The sequence below is a fragment of the Podarcis cretensis genome, assembly GCF_951804945.1.
Source record: "Podarcis cretensis genome assembly, chromosome: 2".
NCBI classification, from domain to species: Eukaryota; Metazoa; Chordata; class Lepidosauria; order Squamata; family Lacertidae; genus Podarcis; species Podarcis cretensis.
Window position 1 is genome coordinate 44,252,745 of NC_137171.1, and position 19,450 is coordinate 44,272,194.

Below are 19,450 nucleotides of genomic sequence, written 5' to 3' on the forward strand. Positions count from 1 at the left end.
CCAGGGGGTTGTAGCTAAAATAGCACTCCTTGGGCAAGCAGAACAACTTCTGCTTTTGCAGTGGGGCTTTCTCTCTTCTCTCTTCTGGTGGTTCTCTCAACCCTCCAAAGCAGATCTGACAATGTGTGCAGGGGGAAGAGGGAGGGAGTTCTGTTGTTCTATTATTTAGTTGAATACTGTCCATAAATAAATCAACCGCCTTATCCTCCATGAATTTGTCTAATACTCTTTTCAAGCCATCCAAGTTGGTAGCCCTCTCTATCTCTTTTGGGAGCTAATTATATAGTTTAACTATGTGCCATGAGGGACGCGGGTGGCGCTGTGGGTTAAACCACAGAGCCTAGGACTTGCTGATCAGAAAGTCGGCAGTTCGAATCCCCGTAACGGGGTGAGCTCCCGTTGCTCGATCCCTGCTCCTGCCAACCTAGCAGTTTGAAAGCACGTCAAAGTGCAAGTAGATAAATGGTACCGCTCTGGCAGGAAGGTAAATGGTGTTTCCGTGCACTGCTCTGGTTCGCCAGAAGCGGCTTAGTCATTCTGGCCACATGACCTGGAAGCTGTACGCCGGCTCCCTTGGCCAATAAAGCGAGATGAGCGCCGCAACCCCAGAGTCAGCCACGACTGGACCTAATGGTCAGGGGTCCCTTTACCTTTATGTGCCATGAGAAGAGCTCACTCCCACTGCTCTGTCCCAGCTTCTGCCAACCTAGCAGTTTGAAAGCACGCCAGTGCAAGTAGATAAATAGGTACTGCTGTGGCAGGAAGGTGAACAGTGTTTCCGTGCGCTCTGGTTTCTGTCACGGTGTTCCGTTGCGCTAGAAGCAGTTTAGTCATGCTGGCCACATGACCCAGAAAGCTGTCTGTGGACAAACACAGGCTCCCTCAGCCTGAAAGCAAGATGAGCACCGCAACCCCATAGTTGCCTTTGACTGGACTTAACCGTCCAAGGGTCCTTTACCTTTACCATGAGAAGAAGAATTTCCTTTTATTTGCTCTGAATCTTCCAACATTCTGCTTCCTTGGATGACCCCAATGGTTGTACCTGCCATCAGCTTACTCTTCACATGTGTCAATAACCTTTCATAGGAAAGCAGCTCAACAAATTATGCTGTAAGAGATATGTAATCAGGATCTCCCAGGGTAGTCCTAAAATAGAATTGAAACAGTAGACTACCACACTTATTGGAGGAGGGGCACTGGACAATGGAGCATTTAACCCTTTTCTTCCTTGCTGTTTTCTTGACGGTAGCTCCTGTGGGTTATAGAGGTTGACCTTAAAGGAGGTCTGTACAAATTGCTTGAAGGTATTCTACCAGTGGCTAATGGCCATGACAGCTCAGTGGAAATTCCTTGTTTAAAGGCAGCTGCTGGGGAAGAGCTGTTGCCTTTATGTCCCCCATCTGGGCATCTGGTTTATTGATATGAGAAACAGGATACTGAACTAGATGGATCTTTGGCCTTATCCAACTGGGTTGCCCTTGCATACTTACTGAAGTATGCAACCCAAGATAAACCTCTTAACCCTGGCCAATGATACCTGAGATGTGTGTTTTCAAGACCCACTCTATTCCTGTGACTGTAATTTGTTTTAATTGTTTTTAATACTGAATTTTAAATTGTTGCAACCCACTGCAGGACCTGCTGGTAAAGGGTGGGTGGTAATAATAATAATAATAGTAGTAGTAGTAGTAGTAGTAGTAATAATAATAATAATAATAATAATAATAATAATAATAATAATAGTGTTGTACAGTGCTTCCAGAGGAAGTGACTTACATTCATTTTAAATTGCTTGTGAAACACCTTGAACTCAGGAAGAAGTGGGGTAAAAATATTTTAAATAAAAAAAACTATCCATCTAGTAATAAATAAAAATTACAAATCATTAAGTGCCTTGACAGTGGGCAGGACCAGAAACTTCAGAAATGGATATTTAATCTCTGGGCCAATTCTGCAAACACTTGATCTCTCTGCTCCGCTTTTCCCAAGTACAAGGATTAATAGGATAGATTGCTACAGAGAAACACTTGCATGTTAATTTTTGAAACTGGGTCAGAGCATATAAAATTAATTGTAGGCACAAAAAGGAAACTGCCAGGCTGTGTTTGGTCTAAAATTTGGAATAGCGCTGCAATATTCAGAATACTTACTCAGAGGTAAACCCCATTTAAAGCAGTGGGGTGTCCAAATAAACATATTTTGGATTAGAATGTCAGCTTCAAATCCCATAACAGCTGGGGTCTAAAGGGCTGAGTGGGAAACTCTATATGTGCAAGTGGGAAATTAAGAGCACCCACTTTGAAAGTCACCCCTTGCAACCTGACAAACCACTCCCCAAATCTGAGGAACTTTGAGAGAGACCTCTGAAGTAGTACACACAAGAAACTGCAGTAGAAGAGAGAGATGATAAGAGATAGAATTAGATTTTTATTATTATGTTTTTAGATATGCTGCAAGCCACCCAGAGTGGCTGGGGAAACCCAGCCAGATGGATGGGGTATGATGATGATGATGATGATTAATAATAGAAAGACAGAAAGAAGGGATTATGTATGGAAGAGCCTGTATGTGCCTCAGGGACTACCTGGGTACTGGCCATGGTCTCAGTGAATTCCTGCCCCCTAAATAAATACAGGCCACACTGCTTAAACTGCTTTAGTTTTCGCAGAGAATGAGACCCCCCTCCCCCACCTTGAAATTACATTTATTAGAAATACCAGAAACTGCTGCTGCATTTTTTTTCTTTCAAAGTGCTGCTTTTCAGGGCAATGAGACATTTCACAACTGAGGGAAATGAGACTGTCTTTCTTTTTTAAGGGATCACTATCCCTCTGGAGGAAAGGCCTGTCTCCTGTACAGCTGCTTTCTTTAAAAGACTTTTCAGAAGATAAACACACAAGACAGTTGCATTGCACAGAAAGACTTCTTCATTTTGTGATGTTTTCCTTGACAGTTGACTTAGCAAACTCTTGGCTGTGTGAGAGATTTTTGTCCCACGGAGCTTGGTAGCTACCATTCTTCCTGCTTCTTTCCACTTTGCCAATATAACCTCTCCTTCCCTCAAGTAACTAAACAAAGTGGGCACTGTTGTTTTCCAATGTATTGTGGCAGTTTAGCATGGGCAGAGCTCTCCTCTCCCTAGAGGGCTTCTGTGGGCTGGAATCTGTAGAGGGTCCATGGCAATACTACGAAAGCGCTTAAGATGTTCTCCCAGAGAGGAAATAAGTGGAGGTGAGGTCTTAAGGGAGAAACAGAAGCTATAAGTCAGGCATGTCTAGTAGATTGTGATCTACCAGTAGCTCACTGGACGTCTGCGGTAGATCACTGGCTCCCCTCAAAGAAGCTGAACAACTGTGGCTCCCCTAAAAAAAAAGCTCAACATTTTAATGGGCCTTCCTCCTTCCTAAAAAAAGCTTAACAACTTTGACCTGAACCCCCAGTTTCAGGTCACTGCCAGTTTTTAACTCTGTGAGTAGATTGCAGTCTCTTGGGAGTTGGCCACTCCTGTTGTAAGTGATTCTCATTTGAGCAAACTACTTGGCAAAAGGAGTGAGTGAAAGAGGGCAGAGTGAAAGGCTATTTGCATTATTGAGCCTGCAATCCTGTACCCATTTGTCTGAAACTTAGCTTCCTTGAACTAAATGAAATTTATTTTTGAGTACAGAAGATTGCACTATGAATAACAGGAGACGCTGTTTAATATTCTACCTCTAAAGCAACAAGCTGACTATATTGCAACGGCAAAATGGCTCTAAGTCTGTACAACTGTTCTGCAATCTGTATATGCATGCGAGATGCTATTTGAAACCTCACTGCATGGTGCCAAAGATGAAGGGGTTTAATTTCACAGAGATGTGTTCATTGACCTTGGAATTCAGATTTGAAGTTTTCCGGTGACCTTTCTCTACAAGCACTCAGTTATGTGGGCCAAAGTTTGCCTAGTGTGGCATTAGAGCAGTTAAGCTAATGGTGGCCAGAGGATCAATGACTACCCTGTCAATGTAAGCATGTTGGAGAAGATCATGGTATCAGGGAAAGGAGGCACAATCAGCAGGCAGAAGATGGAATGTGGTCCATACCTGTTGCTTACATATCATATAATTTCACAAAGCCAGAGTGATTAAATTTCCTAAGTCTAATGCTGCAGTTTCTATCTCCTCTTTAAGGGGGGGGGGGAGTCTATGTCTTATCCGCACAGTCAGCTTAATCTGACTATATGACACTTCTGAACTGCCTATAACCTACAATCTTTTTTAAAAAAACAGTCTAGGAAGGTTAATCTGAAATCCTCAGATGTTCAAAGTATTTTAAAATTGAATTAAATTATTTTAAAAAGCTGTTTCAATAAGTTCTGTTGGAACGACTACATTGAGGGCTCCTAAAGAAACAGGTATCTTCTCCACATTGGAAAGTGACCCATCCATACTTGTTATTAGAAGGAACCCAGGAGCCTCAATATGTAGCCCATATCTGCATTGCTGGCTCTGTCATGGGAGGAAGGAATGGGTGCGTCTTAGTATGTTCCTATGTGGCCCCTCTCCATAATGCTTTTATTGTACAGAAGCCATGCCTGATCAGTATCCTATCCTGCCTGCAGTGTAGGTGGATATGAGCTAGGTGCAGACCATTCAACATGCATGCAACTCAGGGCTATTGAGGGTAAATCTGCCACAGGGCCATTATAAGAGCCAATTGTGTTGGCTCCCGCTAACCTAGGGCAGAAGGACCATGGCTTTGTTCCAGTGCAGAGCAGGGGGGAATCTGCCTATTCTGCTTGCTCAAAGTCCAACTGTACTCCCAGGGTGCTGCAGAAAAAATATTGCCTACCCTGTTGGGTGCTGTGGCCAGCATAAAACAGCTTCCCCAATAAATAAATAATGGACTATGGCATGCATTTATATTTTGCTTTCCTTTGTAGCTTTGTTATCTTCCCTGGCCCACTGCAAGGAAAGGGCCAAGGGCAATGATCTCAGAAATCACTGAGAGTGCTGCTTATTTCCTCACTTCTGGAGTCTTTCAGCTAGGTACTTTAGACCGGTTCTTAAGACGCTGGTGCCTTAAGGACTATATTTAGGCAGCCTCAGATCTGCTGGCATGGGACAAAAGCATTACCCTCAAACAAAGGAACCTGGTGACGTCAAGGCTGGTGGGAATGAAAAGGGAGAATAGAAAATAGGTTAGGGACTCAAACACGACAGCCCATTATGCCTTGTGTGCAGAGCGCTGGCTCTCTCAGCTGCAGCAGTCCTAGATATTTAGGATTTTTATAGGGTATTTAAATGACTAGACAGCAGCCTCCCTCCTTTCAATACAAGTTTGGGCCTTGTTTTATCCTCAGACCCACATGCACACAGGAACTGCCAGAACAGGGAACACCAAGGAATCCATCCAGTCCAGTGTCCTGCTTTAGACCATTTCCAGAAATAAATAAAGACCGATTAAGAGTATAAGACAGAGGGTGTGTGTGTGTGTGTGTGTGTGTGTGGATGGCTGTAAAGTGCTCCACCCTTTTCATAGACTCACAGCTTGCTGCAGGCCAGGCATTTAGAATCCTCAGACTGTTGTGATATATATACCTTGAAAAGTGATTTCATCAAATCATGGAATTGTAGAGTTGGAGGGGACCACAAGGATCATCTCATCCAACCCCTTGCAATGCAGGAATATTTCACCCAATGAGGGACTTGTGAGGCTTTGCCCTCATTTTTAAAGGTGTGTGCTTTCCAAAGCCTAAATCCCAGAGCCCCAGGCTTTGGTCAGAAGGAGCATGAGGCTGCCACCCTGCTGAAGTTAAGCAAGGCTAGGACTTGGTCAGTGCCTGGATGCATGCTGCTCTGGGATCCACAATGGGGGGGGGGACACACACGATATAAGTGTAAATAAATCCAAACCATTGCAATTATATAAACTTAGCTTCTTTTTCTCAAATTCCACAAGTTACTTAAGAACTATTTCTTCTTCTTCTTGAGGGCTGAATAGTTGTTGAGTTACAGGAATATAGGAATATTATGTACTGCAGGAGTGTTATTAAATGATGGCCGGGGGGCGTGGGCTGGGTTTTATGCACTAGACCCTGGATCTCCTGCTGCTCTCCCCTATTTTCTTTTAACTTTGTTTACAGGGTATGTTGAAAAGCACAGTACTGGTGAAGCACAGCTACCTGCCATCTTAATTTGCAAAAGGCCCAATCCCCATAGTAGGCTCTCATAGAAGGAGCCAGAGTTTGTTTTTCTCCTTGTCTGAAAGTCAGCCCATATTTGCATCTATACATATAAATCAGCATTAGGAAATGTTATGCAAATTTGTGTCATGGGCCTGTGTCACGAGTCCTTTAAATATCTAGCAATGCCCCTGATATTATCTTCTGTGTTGCTGCCAGTCTTTTACCTACAATTGCAAGCTGGTCCTTGTGCTCTTGATTTAAGCAACTGTGGGAGGCTGAGCCACAACTAACCATCCTGCACATTCATGCATGCATACCTCGGAAACTCACGGTAAGCACTTTCCAAGGAAAAAATAATGCTAGAAATGTGCCTATGGGTGGCATTCAGTGAAGCTTTACTTAGAGTAGACTGACTGAAATTAATGAACATGATTACACTAGATTCATTAATTTCCGTAGATCTACTCTTACCAGGGGCAGGCTCTGGTAATATGGTGCTCTGAGTGAGGACAAAATTTGGCTCCCCCTCCTAAATATTTCTTACTTTGATGTCCTCTTCCCTTTCACCTTCCTTTCTGCGCTTCCTCAGCTCTGCACCCTGTGCAGGGGAACTGCCCACAACACCCTAAATCTGGCATTAATGCTAACTAAAACTTAGTTGGATACCACCGGATGTGTCTTCCTTTACAGACTGTCTGGGAACTCCATCTTCCCTGTTACTGATTGCCCCGGCTAACAGCTTGTGTCTGAGCACTATTCAGCATGCAGGTGATTCCCTGAAATATCATACACATCTATGCGTGTCTCAAAGAGTACCACTCCTGATTTCTCCCTTCTTTGAACTTTCTTCAGTGTTAAGATCCTCAAAGGAAAAAAAAATTCCTCTGCAGCATCTGCCCATGAAGTGGGCCTACAAGACCAGAGTAAACATTCATTTGTTTCTGCATCCAGCTTCCCATCGTGGCCAGTCAATAGGAAGCCCAGTAGCAGGGTGTGAAATAGCCTTTCTGAGAGAGGTCCATCAGAGCACCACTTTCTTTAAAGACACCTTAAAACCCTTCTGTTCAAGAGGGTCATTAGATGTGTCTGCGGGAAGATGCCGTTATCTATCTATCATCTATCTCTATCATCTATATCTATCTGGATCCATTCCAGTCCGGCTTCCGTGCTGGTCATGGGACCAAGACGGCTCTGGTCGCCCTAACAGATGATCTCCGCAGGCAGCTGGATCGAGGCGGGTCGGGGCTGCTGATTCTTCTAGATCTGTCAGCAGCCTTCGACATGGTCGATCACGAACTCCTGGACCACCGCCTTGCCGACGTGGAGATCCAGGGCACAGTCCTTCAATGGCTGCGCTCGTTTCTCTCTGGTCGGGGACAGAGGGTGGCGCTTGGGGGGGAATTGTCATCGCGCCACTCCTTGGTGTGTGGAGTGCCTCAGGGTGCGATTCTCTCCCCGATGCTTTTTAACATCTTTATGCGCCCCCTCGCCCAGCTTGTCCGGAGTTTTGGGCTGGGCTGCCATCAGTATGCTGATGACACCCAACTCTATCTGTTGATGGATGGCCATCCTGACTCGGCCCCAGACACACTGGCGAGATGTCTGGAAGCTGTGGCTGGATGGTTATGTGGGAGCCGGTTGAAGTTAAATCCTTCGAAGACAGAGGTCCTCTGGCTGGGGCGGGACGATATGGGATTGAGGGGGCAACTCCCATCTCTTGCGGGGGTGCAATTAGTGCCAGCACCGTCCATTAAGAGTTTGGGTGTAATCTTCGATACCTCCCTCTCTATGGAGGCGCAGATTACAGCTATAACAAAGGCGGCATTTTTTCATCTCCGCCAAGCTAAGCAGTTGGCCCCTTATCTCTCTCGCCCTGACCTAGCCACTGTGATCCATGCGACGGTCACCTCCAGACTGGATTATTGTAACTCGCTCTACGTGGGGCTGCCCTTGAGACTGACCCAGAAACTCCAGCGGGTGCAGAATGCCGCGGCGAGACTCCTTATGGGGTCTTCGCTGCGAGATCACATTCATCCAGTACTATACCAGCTGCACTGGCTCCCGGTGGAGTACAGGATCAGGTTTAAGGTGCTGGTTTTAACCTTTAAAGCCCTATACGGCCTAGGACCCTCGTACCTACGGGACCGCCTCTCCTGGTATGCCCCACAGAGAAACCTACGGTCTGCAAATAATAACATCCTCAAGGTCCCAGGCCTCAGAGAGGTTAGGCTGGCCTCAACTAGAGCCAGGGCCTTCTCGGCTGCAGCTCCAATCTGGTGGAACGCTCTGTCACAAGAGACTAGGGCCCTGCGGGACCTGACATCTTTCCACAGGGCCTGCAAGACAGAGTTGTTCCACCAGGCCTTTGGTCAGGGCGCAGCCTGACTCCCTCCTCTGGCAACCTGCACAGAATCTTGCTTAATCGGTTGCCATTAATTTGATTTTAATTAATTTTTATAATGAAATATTTTGAATGTGTGATTATTTGATTGTTTGATTATTTGATTATTGTTAGCTGCCCTGAGCCCGGCTTCGGCTGGGGAGGGCGGGATATAAATAAAATTTATTATTATTATTATTATTATTATTATTATTATTATTATCTATCTATCATCTATCATACAGTTTGTATGTATTTTATATGCATGTTAGCTAATACTCTTAGCATCCTAATTGCTGCTATGTTTTTCCTACCGGATAAAGCAAAGCCAGATAGAAGTTATACAGTTGGTCAGGGATGGAGAACCTCCAAGCTGCTGACCAGATTAGCTCAGTGGGGGTCATATGTGGCATCAGGTGTGAGGCAGGTAAAGATACAGCTGCAAAGGAAAATCAGGAGCCTTTAAGTGTGCTCCCAATTGTTCCTTGGCAAGCAAGGCTTGCTGTCAGTGCTGATCAGCAAGCTCTGCTGGAAACTGCTGCACTATAGAATTCCCAGTTGACAGCAGATCCCTGCCCAGTCAGATCACCTGTGCTTACAGTTGGACAAGATGGGCCTTTGGTGGGTTCCAGCAAGGCTCTTTTTATATTCTCAGAAAATGGCTAAGGGCACCATCACTGTTGCAGAGGGTTAAGTACATAACACAGAGCATGTTCAGTTGAACATACCTAGTGACCAAAAAGGGAAGGTAGGATGGCACATTAAACTGTGGAACACCTCTATCCCTCATGACTTTTGAAAACATTTTTCTTTCCCCCACCCCAATAATTAAAAAAGGCTTTGATTAAAAGTTGATAGGTGCACTGCTACACAAGCCCCGTCTGTTCCAAGGGGCATTAATTGGCTATTCGTGCTCCAAGGACTCAAGTTACTTCCAAATGATTTTTTTTTTAAATCCCAAATTTATTTTGTCTTTATTACTACATGTTGCTACTGATCCAGTGCCATTAGTGCAGTATCCCCATCACTAGGTGATGCTAGTGGAGTTGACCACCACCATTCTATTCATATAATTACACTGCCGGGCAAGCTACACGCAACAAACCAACACACAAAAGGAAGCTTTAGCAGCATTTGGAAAAAAGAAAAGAAAAGCAGCCTTGAGAGGGTTCGTGTGCATCCAGAAAATTATAGGAATGAAATGTAGCAAGTGCGGGGGATGTGGAACAGAAAGATGTCTGGTCGTGAAAATGTTAACTGTGTGCACACACCATTTGCTTCTATGCTCAACACACTTACATACCCCTCCAAAGTGGCTCTCCATTAAAAATGTGTGTGTGCATACACGTACATCATTGGGACTTTCTGACATGTTGGCACGCAGTGTGCTGTTACATTATACGCCAACTTGTGGGTCTGCCTTTGAAGACCATTTGGAAGCTCCAGCTGGTGCAGAAAGTTGCTGCTTAGTTCTTGATAGAGCCCAGGAACAGAGAGTATATTAAATCAGCATTTGCTGATCAGCACTGACTTCTGATTAGCTTTATGCTGTGAACCGCCCTGAGATCTACAGATGAAGGGCGGTATATAATCCTCCTCCTCCTGATTCAAGATGCAGGTGATCACCTATAAAGTCTAAATAGTCTGGGTGCAATGTCCTTAGAGTTTAACCTCCCATACAAAGCTACCTGCACATGAAGATCTACAAATGATGCTTTTATTGTATACTGTAGTAATAATAATAATAATAATAATAATAATAATAATAATACCCAGCCCACCTGGCTGGGTTTCCCCAGTCACTCTGAGTGGTTTCTGGGCAGTGTATTCCTTCTATTTGAAATGAAATATCCTCTCACATCCAGAGCAGGACCTTTTCACTGGTGATGCTACAGCTAAGGAGTAGCCTCCTCAGGAATGCTCACTGGGCCATATTTTGATTCACTTTCTCATAGCCATTAAAAACTTGTTTATTTAATTAAGCATTTAATTAGCTGTGTTACCTTCTGATTTTATGGCCTCTGATTTTATGTCTCCTTCACTATTGCAAAATAAAGCAATCAAAATTAGTACAATATCAAAATATTTGAGCTGCCATGGTGGTTTTTGCAGCCATTAAGAAATACAAACAGGGCTGGCTTTACATTACATAGGAGGGTGTAACCATCAAGGTTTTTAAAAACTAGAGCATGAGACTCTTAATTTTAGGGTTGTGGGTTTGAGCCCCACATTGGGCAAAAATATTCCTGAATTGCAGTGGGGGGGGTGACTAGATGATCCTTGGGATCCCTTCTCTTATTTTATGAATCTATTATTCTACCTGGAATGCAGAAGAGGAAGCAGTTCAGATGAGTGGGTGGCAGTCATGCTTGCCTCCCTGAACTTCTTTAAAACTAGTTCTGTATATGTGTGCTCCTGCATTGCACCAGGAGAGTGCAGATGTTTCATTTAAAATTTATATTTATTCCCATTTATTATTTTGTGAAATATCATTGTTTTTAAAGTCACTCCTCTGTTGCTCAGTATTTTATTTTATTTTATTTATTTTAGGGTAGTGCGTATGAGGCACTTAATTGGCTAAGTAGGGGCAGGGTGATTTTTCTTTGTGGAATTCTGGGATTCTGTCACAGTGTGGGGAAAGGAAATAGCCTGATTTCACCATCAGTTATGTTTGCTACCCAAATCAAGAGAACAAAACCAGCCATTAGTCTGGATAATGTTTGTATCCTTCTTCCTCCTCCTCCTCGAATAAAAATCCCCAGGTTGGAAGGAGCTGAAGAGTACTCCTTGTTCGGGATAAAGAATGAGAGTGGGAGGAAAAGCAGCCGTGGCTTGGGTGAAGCGAAAGGAGAAATGTATGATGGGAGGGAGCCTTCCAGGCAGCCTAATTTGATGGAGATAAAAGGAGGGCCTGGCTCAGCAGGCCACTCCATCCCCCAAGAGAGGAAAGAGCCATAGCTCAGATGCTTTTTTGCATCTGGGTTATGCCAGAACTCAGTTCCAGCACCTCTTAGGTGGGTGCCATTGCCATTATAAGAGAACAAGGAAGGCATTCTAGAAAAACAGCACTTATTGTAGTGTATATGCTGTGCATGTAGTGTTAAGTTGTGGGTGAAGATATCAGACGACACAGCGATTCTTCAAACAGCTCTTGTTTATTCACAGGCCAGAAAAGAACAGAACTGAAGGGTTCGGCCAGCCTGCTTATATAGAGCTCCACTAGAACGCAACAGTAACCATTTTCTGTAACTATCCAATCACTGAATGTCACTTTCAATCCCTTATTTGCATATGTGGACCTGAACTATCTACAGTATCCCCCTGCTGGCCCTGGGTGAGAACTTTAGTGCATAACATGTAGAATGTCAAATCCTTGGCACTGGCCTTCATATGGTAGGATGTGACATGTTGGTTTGCCAAAATGATGGCTTTCCTGCTTTGCTTCAAGGAAGCAGCAGAAGGTGCAAATGGGTGGGTGGATGATATACATTGGCAGACCACCCGAAAGAGCATACACACTCACAAACTGTATGTATAGGCTCTGTACACACAACTGCAGGTCTTGCCTAGTCACATATGTATTTGCAGCATGCGTTTTGTTCCTCCTCGGAGCAGTGCTCGTTTCTGCTTCCTTACATGCTAGTCCCCCTCTCTCAAATTGCTACCCTTTCTTCACCCACCCTTTATAGAGAACTCAGATAATGTTGTGACATTTTTTAGTCCAGTGTTTCAGACCTGATTTGTGGCCAAAAAAAGAAACTGCTATAAAATACAGTTGCAGCACCAGCTTGTCCAGAGTGAGCAGGCAAAGTGGTTTGAGGCTTGCGGGGCGGGCGCTCCTTTGCCTTTTACCATCATCATCATTCTGTTTAGAGGTCCTGCCCAGTTTTTGTTTTTCCTGTTGATCCATGCAGAGGGGAGGGGAAATGAATATTTACACCTGGATTTTCCAGCCTTTCACAAATCACAGACTTGATCTGAAGCAATTAGGTGACATACAACACTTTTCTCCTTGCTGCTAAAAGCTGCAGATCAAGCAGCATAGCAGCATAGGCTGGTTAAGGAAGTTGGCAATCTTCCACACAGTAGGCAGAACTGAGCTATCAGCAGTTTGCAGTAGCGAAAGGGAAGGGCTGACCAAGTGAACCCTTGTGAGAGAATGGGAATGCTAAAAGTACACAAGAGCACTGCTATTTTTTTTATCCTTTGGCGTATATGCCACTGAGGTTCAATTCTGGCTAGCAGTGTTCAATGCAACAGTTTTTTTATTTTATTAAGATGACCTGAAATATTCCTTGGTGCCACTTAGCTTTGAAAGCTTTTCAATCCCACATCCAGTTGCAACCCTTGAGAAGCAAAGGGCTAGCTAGATGGGGGGTGGGGGAGGTGATGGAGGGAGAGAGAGAGAAAGTATGAAGTGTATATTACTGGATTGTGCATCTGAGGCTATTGCCGCTAACAGCATGGCTGAGGCTGAAGCAGGGTCTCTGCCCTCCAGCGCAGACACCGACAGAAATACCATTGTGACAGACAGCTCTATCCACCCCTTTGCAGAATGCTGTTATTTTATAGTGATCTGTAAGAAACAGAGCAAAATAATGGCATCACTGAGTCTATCACACACACCACATCATCTTCCTACTCTGCTGCCTTTATCTTATCTTTCAAGAAGGAGCTAGGGTACACAGTAGGGTTTCCCCTATACAGTGGTACCTCGGGTTACATACGCTTCAGGTTACATACGCTTCAGGTTACAGACTCCGCTAACCCAGAAATAGTGCTTCAGGTTAAGAACTTTGCTTCAGGATGAGAACAGAAATCGTGCTCCGGTGGCGCGGCAGCAGCAGGAGGCCCCATTAGCTAAAGTGGTGCTTCAGTTTAAGAACAGTTTCAGGTTAAGAATGGACCTCCAGAACGAATTAAGTACTTAACCCGAGGTACCACTGTAGTCACTATAGCAGGACTGCTGTAGGATACTGCCCTCAAATATTCCAATAAAAGCTGCCATTGTGCACAGTTTCTTTATTTTTGTCCTCCATTATTAGAAGCAAAACACAGCAGTGTAGTCCCAGGTAATTCAGGGGAATTTACTCATGGTAAACCATGCTTAGGATTCAGTTACAGATGGGTAGCCGTGTTGGTCTGCCATAGTCAAAACAAAATAAAAAAATTCCTTCCAGTAGCACCTTAAAGACCAACTAAGTTAGTTCTATGTATGAGCTTTCGTGTGCATGCACACTTCTTCAGATACACATGCTTAGGATTGTAGCCAAAATTGAACTGTTTGTCTCTAGGGTAATGCTATAACATGCACTATATGGGGCTGCCACAGAAGGCTGTTCCTCAGCTGTGTAGGGTTCAGAATGTGGCAGCCAGAGTGATCTCTGGAGGTAATTGCAGGGTATGTATAACATATGTTCAGTCTTCAATGTTTACCTCTTTGCTTCCAACCTAGATTCAAAGTGATGGTGTTTATCTTTAGAGACCTATACAGTTTGGAGCCAGATTTCTTGCCCCATAGGTGTCTTCTCCCATATAGAACTTCCAGTTTTTAAAGCACTTGTTCAGGTGCTAACAGCTCCACCCTCTATTCAGCTAGTGGCTGGGGTGGGCCATCTTGTTTTGCCACCCACTCACCCCGCTGGGGTACATGTTGCTTCTGTCATGTGGCTACTACTGGAAGCATGCTGTGTGTGGTGTCTTTTCCACGCTCTTTCCTTAATCATAGTCGGCATCATGCTGTGCTACCACTATAGAAATGTGCCATATGATGAAGAGAAATTACATAGTGAGAGATGTGTTGCTGTTACAGCGGTGGAGAAGACAGATGCCAAACAGAGTCTGTTTTGAAAGGGAGCAGTATGATAAAGGCAATGTGACAGAATTATCCACTGCATGGATGCCACTAAACAATGCAGTTTTGTACATACCTGTTCAGAAGTTCCATTGTTTTCAGTGGATAAAGCATGGCTAGGACCATCAGGCCTAGGGGCCAAATGCAGCCCTCCAGGCCTCTTCCTCTTGGGACTCTCTCCAGGCCACACACTCCCCCCCTGCCACAACCCTCGCTGGCCCTGCCTCACATCCTCCTTGGGTGTTTTTGCTTGGCTGGAATGTGCCCTTGAACTCAATTGATCCCTCTTGCTTTCCTGGATGGAGAGCAGATAGATGTTTGTGTGTGTAAGTTTTACATAAATTGCCCCTCCTACTTTTGCCTCTGGCCCTGCCCCACCACTGGCATATGGCCCTGAGAAGGTTTCCCAGAAGGGAATGTGGCCATTGAATTGAAGGTTCCCTACCTCTGGGAAAGAGGATTGCTGGCTAAATTGCTCCCCCTGAAATCTGAGTGTCACGCTGCTTGGATTAAAATGGCTTACTGGCTGGGAATGACCGCTCCCCACTTAAAACGGGGGGCGCCTTTTGCGTGGACGCGTGCAGCCCTGGATCTGGAGTGGCCCCATCAGCATAGGCTTTGCCTTCCCTCAGGTGGGATACCTGGAGGTCCCCGCCTACCCCAGTGAGTTGTCCAATCCCACCTGGGGGAAGCGTTGCCAGGGAAACCAGGCCAGGTAAGGGGAGGGATTACCTGCCCACACAATAGAGGGTGGATCTTACTTGTTAATCCTCACTTGGCTCCAGAGCTTCTCCCACCCTACCCACCCTCAGTTAATGTCTTCTTTTGCAGGTTAACTTTTCTTCATAGGTTTTGCAGGTTAACCTCTCCACAGGTATGCGGGCGCTGCTACGATAAGGTCGCTGTTAAAGGGCCGGAAAGGAATTTCCCTGCATTGGCAGGTTTCGCCTTTCCCGTAGCAAAACGTCACAACTTTGGCGGTATCAGGCCTTGGGCGGAATCCTTTAGTCCATCTTCCTCTTTGCGGCGGCGATACCAGGGTTCCCCGTTAAAGGGGTTTTTGAAGGGAGGCTTTGGCCGTACGCCGAAAGGTCGTCATTGCTCTCCCCTGCGGCGGCGTAACGGGGGCGGCTATCTCTGCTTGAACATATGTTCTCCAGAGCCGGCCCATCCCCCCCCCACACACAGGATAACCCTGATGCTCCCTAGGTCCCCGGCTGGGGACTAGGGAGGGAGAACGCCCAATGCCTGAGCCAAGGTCTACCCACATTTGAAATTTAATAAAGTTGTGGCCAATTTAATCCCATAGCACGTTGTCTAGAGTCGTTATTCCACATGACGGGGGGGACCACTCGGGATCTGGGGACTCCGCCTGTCCACGCAATGTTTTCCACACAATCACACACCTACAAAATAAATGTTTGCGGCAGCGTAGAAGAGATCCCCAGCAATCAAAGAAAGACGCTGCTCATTAATACCGGTTTGTCACATGGAGGCAGTTTCTGCAAGGTTAATTCAATGTTGTATCCTTTGTTGGGCGTACATTTCATGTGAAGTAGCCGTAAGTCTTCTAATTCTCAAACCAGTGGAATGGGTCCAGATGTATACCAGGGTAGATAAACCCAAAACCTAGAACAACAGTGAAAAGGTTTATTTATGCTATAAAAACTTAATGTAATGGTCCTACTGGATCAGGTAGAAGACCCGTCTAGTCCAGCATCCTGTTTTCACAGTGGCCAATACAATCCTTGTCAGAAATCCGCAAGCAGGACATGAGTGCAGTAGCATTCTCCCCACTTGTGATTTCCAGGACTTGGCATTCAGAAACATGCTGCCTCTGAAGGTGGACATAGCCATAGACAGGACATATATATGTCTTAACAGCCATAGATAGCCTTATCCTTGTCTAATCCTCTTTTAAAGTCATCCACGTTATGTCTTGTGGGAGCTTATTCTAAAGGTTAACTGTGCACTGTGTGAAGAAGTAATTTATTTTGTCTATCATTCATCTTCTAACATGTTCAATGCTATTAGAGAGGGAGAAAAACTACCAAATTTCTCTACACCATGTGTAATTTTATAAATTTCAATCACATACCCTGCAGTGTTTCTCCAGTGAAAATAGGGACATCATATTCCATCCCCCCCCCAATATTTTCCAACTAAAATAGGGGCATCCCGTTCCCCTTACTTGCTTTTCTTTTCTAAACTAAAACTCCCCAAATGTTTTAACCTTTCCTCAAATGCGGGTTGCTCCACCCCCTTAAACATTTTGGTTGCCCTTCTCTGAAACTTTTCCAGCTTTACAATATTGCTTTTTAGGTGAAGCATCTAGAACCACACACAGCATTTCAAGTGTGGTTGCAGCATAGATTTTAAAAATGGCATTATGATATTGACATTAAAAAAATTCTCAAACCCTTTCCTAATGATCCCTGCCATGGAATTTGCCACACACTGGGTCAACATTTCCACTGAGCCTATCCACTATAACCCCAAGGTCAGTCACCAGCAGCTCAGACTGTATTAGCATAATCATTAAATTATATATTTTTTTGTCCAATGTATATCACTTTATACTGGTTTACATTTAGTTGCATTTGCCATTTTACTGCCTAGTCACCAAGTTTGGAGAGGTCCTTTTGGAGCCCTTCACAATCCCTTTTGTTTTAACCAATTGTTTTTTCCTAAAAAAATGTTCAGGGGTACTCTCATTTTAACTCAAGAAAATCACCATTTTATAGTTCAAATTGGGGGAAATAAATACAGTAAATGGACAAAAGTACAAAGATTCACAAAATGTTTAGGGATATGCGTACCCCTGCATACCACCAGAAAAAAGCACTGGTTTTAAACCCTTGAGCAATTTTGTATCATCAGCAAAAATTATGAGCACACTGCTGACCCCCAACTCCAGATTGTTTATGAACAAGTTTAAAAGCACAGGTCCACTTTCTACATGCCTTCTTTGGAAGAACTGTCCATTTATTCCTACTCCTTACTTCCTATTCCTTAACCAATTGCTGATCCATAAGAGCAGTGCTATTTTTCTATAAAAAGAGGTGCTGGAACTCACCATGAACACCTCCCTTGTTCTCCTATAATGGCATCTCCTGAGAGGTGCCAGGTTCGGTGAGTTCCAGCTGAAAAAAAAAGCTCTGCATAAGAGGATTCCTCTTAACCCATGACTGCTTGGGCAAGGGACTTTTTCAAAAGCATTTTGGAAATCTTAAATACACAAGGTTGACTGGATTACCTCTATATGCTCGCTGATACTCTCATTAGCTAAACTAAGCTCACAGTCCAACCCACTGGAATTCACTATTTGTATATTGGTGTAGCAAAGAGAACACTGGAGCTACTAGAACTATTTTAACAAGTGGAGCGTCAGTTTGGCTGACTTGCTCAGATATCTCAGCTTTATGTCCATGGCACATGCACTTTACAGTTCTGTGCCACACACATGCAACCATCTGCACATTTCGACTTTGCAGATGGTACACCAACTTGTGTATGCACATTTACACTTGCATGCCTTACTAACACTCACTCCAGCAGTATCATATTTCTTACATTGAACGGCGGTTCTAACATTGCCCCCACTTCCACCCCAGGACTTGGTAGTTGCCAACTGCTTTCACTATAAAATGTGTAAAGTAAGGGAAGCCCATTCTGACCTGATTTTTATACCAAATGAGGGCATGAAGGCGGGGTAGAGATATTCAAGTCTACATCAGAGAATTGACATCAGTCTAATCTGCCAGGGTGTGGGCTGCTGAGAGATGCCATTTGTATGCAGGTTTTTCCTACCCCATCAAGCTGTGTGTGTGTGTCCTTCTCTCCCTGTAGAAACCCAACTGGGTTTGGTTGGGCTGTAGCCCCTGCTATTGGTTCTAGGCCATCATGTGCCAAGCCTGACCGAGGCTTTGGGATGCTCTGTGCTTGCATTAAATCGATCCACTGCTGCACATTAGAGCTCAACCTGCCAGTGAATCAGACCTTTTCTTTCTTTTTTTTCCATTTTCTCTCCCTGCCTGCCTGCCTGCCTGCCTCCCTCCCTCCCTCCCTAACACCAGTCTTATTTTAGCTTACCCAAGAGGAGGAGGAGGCGGTGGAGGAGAGGAGGAGGAATACAGGGCAGGAAAAAATACTAGACATTGCAGCAACCAGGGAACCCTTATGAGTAGATGGTGGATGGCAACTACTTCTCTTGTCTCTCTCATTTTTGGATTTTACAGGATGTCATTGCTGCATTCAACTCCAAGCTGAGGCAAAACCGACACACACGCTCTCTTTTTCTGTGTCTCTCACACGCACACACTCTCATACACGCAGTCACACGGGAAAAAGGCAGGAAGAGAGACCGCTGGATAGCAAGAAGGGGGGGAGCACAGCCTTCAGCTTCAGAAGCTTAAAGAGAGCCCAAACCGTTTCGCCTTCAGATCTTGGACAGTGCTGAAGATAACAGGATGAAGCTCCTGTGAAAAGAAACCTTTGGAGGGGGGATTTTCTTTTGATTTTAGGGTGTCTTTGGGGGTTTTTTTGTGTGTGGGGGGGTATTTTTCTGCTTTTTAAAAAAGAAATATATTTTTCCCCCCTCATCACCAATGCAGTACTTTATTTCTCTATCAGTGAGATGGGAGGGCATGTACTGATTTCATAAATCTTACAGAAATATATATATATATATATATATATATATATATATATATATGCTTTTTTTCCTTTGCGAGTGCAAACATTTGCCAAGCTGTCCGGCACAGAGGAAGCCTGAATTTTCCCCATCAAATTGCATTGCAAATACCTAGACAGTGAGCCTAATTTTGATGGCATCTTTTTTATTTTTATTTTTATTTCAATTTCCTTTCCCTCTGGGCTTGAGAAGAGAGGCAGGAGCAAGGAACTGGTGCATTTGATTTCTTTAATTGCATTTTTTCCCTCCCTCAGTGGGGAGGAGGTGCTGCTGTCGCTACATTTAATTGTCATTTCCCCCTCCTCTCCCTCCCAGTGGCAATGCATTTTTTATTCTTTAAATTGAAATATTTTTAACTGA

The 19,450-nt window shown here is 44.5% G+C and overlaps 1 protein-coding gene across 1 annotated transcript in view; it reads left to right on the top strand.

Moving 5' to 3' along the window:
• Positions 1-19,450, top strand: part of CACNA1A (calcium voltage-gated channel subunit alpha1 A) — a 253,604-nt gene that overhangs the window by 29,701 nt on the left and 204,453 nt on the right. The window lies entirely within an intron of this gene.